The following is a 2,864-nucleotide window of genomic DNA, read 5'->3' as shown; positions in this document are numbered from 1 at the left end:
TCACTGTGAAAAAGAACTGTTATTTTAATATTGCAGTTGTCCAATCATTTTTATATGTAAAAATTTTGTTGGTATATAGCAGTGCTGCTCAAATGTTGTCTCAACATTTCAATTAAGGAGCCCTCCAAACTGAACTTTCAAATGTGAATATTGGGTAGAGCTTAGAGTTTTACTCTAGCTCAGATCACTTCAGCTTCCCGCAGTGGCACTTGATTATTTGGACTCAGATGCAGCAGACCCCCTAGGCTTCTCCCCAGCTTCATACATGTGTCCCTCTGATCAGAGAAGCCCCTCACTATGGAGCCTGAGCAAATCACCATCCAATCTCCCTCCCTGGGTCCTGCTGAGTTCTCAGGCTGAGCCTGGGCCCCTGCCTTCTGCTCTGTTTGCACCCAGGGAGTCCTTGGTCTGAGGAAAGGCTGTGGAAGAACAGCTAGTCTGGGTGGGCTCTGCTGCCGGAAGCCCCCTCTGTGGGTGAGGGGGCTCACTCCCTAGTCACTGCCTACTCACAGTGCCATCTTTATTTTGGTCTCTGGATTGAGACTGTTACCCCAATATTGGCAAAGGCAGGATGGGTGTGCTAGCCCCTAAATCACTGCTAGCATTTCCATTGTACCTTGACCTTCAAACAACTGAAAACCTCTGTTCCTCCTTAGAGCTTGAAATAGAGCCCAGCAGGAGAGACAGAGTCTGCTCTTGAGGGAATGGCTTCCTGCAGAGCTGGGCCCAGCCTGCAGCCCTGCTGTGGGATGACCCTGAGTGTTGCTGTGTCACCTGTGTCCCCGGCTTCATCCTTCTAAGTACATACGTGTCACTGACTTCCACATCACGAATCTCAAACTTCCCGTCAGCAACCCATTCTTGACTCCTCTTCACCCAGGGTCTGCTGTTCTGTTCCCTGCTCGCTCCCTCCCATCTCCACCCCGTGTACCCTTCCTGCTCTGGGCCCTCACAGCATACGCCACCTTTTAAAATTCTTTCTGATGGAGCTGGTCGGGGGAGGCCTCACGACAGGCTTGGAACTCCTGCTCCTCCCTGCTGCCAGGCCCAGCCTCTCAATCTGGCCTGCTTTTCTCCGTGTCATCATGGAGATTATCAGGGGATCCAGCGCTGCTTCTTCCAGTCCAGCCCCACCTCCAGGGACCGACAACCCCTCCGGTCATCAGAGAGGGCCAAATAGGGCAAACTGCACTTTGACCTGGGTCCTGTGTAATTTGGGCAGGGGAGATGTGGATGGGCTTCTCTTTTGTATTCCTGAGGGACTGGTCAGCCCCTAGGGGTCACTGTGACCCCGTGCCACACGCGGAGACTCCACACCAGAGAAGCCACCAAGTCGGCCTTAGGCGTCAGGCTCCAGGCTCTCGGGCTAGATGGCACAGCAGAGGTGATCTTGTCCAGTGGGCCTCATGTTTGGCTCACAGCAGAATTCCCAAGTTAGCTTAATCCCCCCCCCCCCCCCAATTTTATTTTGAAAATTTTTAAGCCTGCAGAAAAGTTGAAAGAAGAGGACAATGTCCTCTCTCTCAATATTTTGCCTCATTTGCTTTATTTTTTCTTGAACTATTTAAAAGTAATTCATTGTTTAAAAAAAGTTGTAGGCAGGGCACTTCACTTTTAATACTTTGGCCTGTATCACCTCAGAATAAAGGCATTCTCCAATATTTCCAAAATACTACTATTATCACATCTAAGAAAGTTATCAAGAATTCAATATCATCTAATAAGCAATCTCTCTTGAAATTTGCCTCAGTATTCCCAACATGTCTTTATACTTTTTTAAAAATCCAGACATCAGTCAAGTTTCCTTTACTGTATTTTGTTATGTCTGGTTTCTCAATCTACAATAGTCTGCCTGGTGAGCTTCCAAAAAATACAGATTCTCCAACCCCACCCTTGAAGATTTCAATTCAGTAGATATGATGTGAGGCTGGACTTGTATAAAGAAGCAACGCTGGTGATTCTGATGACCAAGCAGGATTTGGACCCTGACCATGCCCTACTTGGCCCCCCAGTCTCCCCCAACACACGTTCTCTAGAAAGGAATCCTCTGGCAAGCAGATTGTCTTTTGAGCTTGTGAATATCAAGTGACAACTGTCTCCCATCCCTTTGAGCCCCCAGGTACCCAATCTCCTTTGTAGTAGAGCGTCATAACATCGAACTGAAACCTTCCCTGTAACTCCTACCCATCAGTGACGTGCCCTAACGGCCATTCCAGGCTATGCAGAACTGGCTGGCACCTTCTTTCACCTGATAGTCCTTTAGAGACAGGAAGCTCCTAAAGAGATCAGGACGTCTCATTTCATGCTCAGGCGTTCATGGATTTCAGACCCTCCGTCATGATTTTACATGCCCCACTGGTGTGGCAGTCACGTCTGGGCAGAGCACTCAGGATGTGGGGAAAGCAGTGCTGAGTTGAGTGGGGGGTTGACCTCCCGTGCTAAGGACACTGCACTGTTCTCACTGTACCACTGGGTCCCGCGGGACTCGCTCGGTCTCACCGCTTCGGGTCTTTTTCACACGATCTGCTGTCAAGTCACTTTCCCATCATGCACTTACATAGTCAATTTTCAGAACTCATATGTGGGATTTATGGATATGCTCAGCTGTTAAGATTGCATTTTATTATAGTTCTTACATATCTTCAAGCAAGTTCACGTTCTTGATCCTGATTTGGCCATCTGACACGTTAGCTCTGCCTCCCAGCTTTGAGACTGCAGATTGGATAAACAAGCCTTCAGGGTGTCCATAAAAGCATTGAACAAGACAGAGCCAAGGAACACCCTTTGGAAAAACACTCATTTTACATGGCAACCTGATTCACACCCCCAGCAAGTTTCATGGGATAATAACGTACGCTGATTTT

Source organism: Rhinolophus sinicus, chromosome 5 (assembly GCF_057876585.1).
Source record: "Rhinolophus sinicus isolate RSI-liver-muscle chromosome 5, RSI-T2T, whole genome shotgun sequence".
Classification (NCBI taxonomy): Eukaryota; Metazoa; Chordata; class Mammalia; order Chiroptera; family Rhinolophidae; genus Rhinolophus; species Rhinolophus sinicus.
This window is presented reverse-complemented; position numbering follows the sequence as displayed.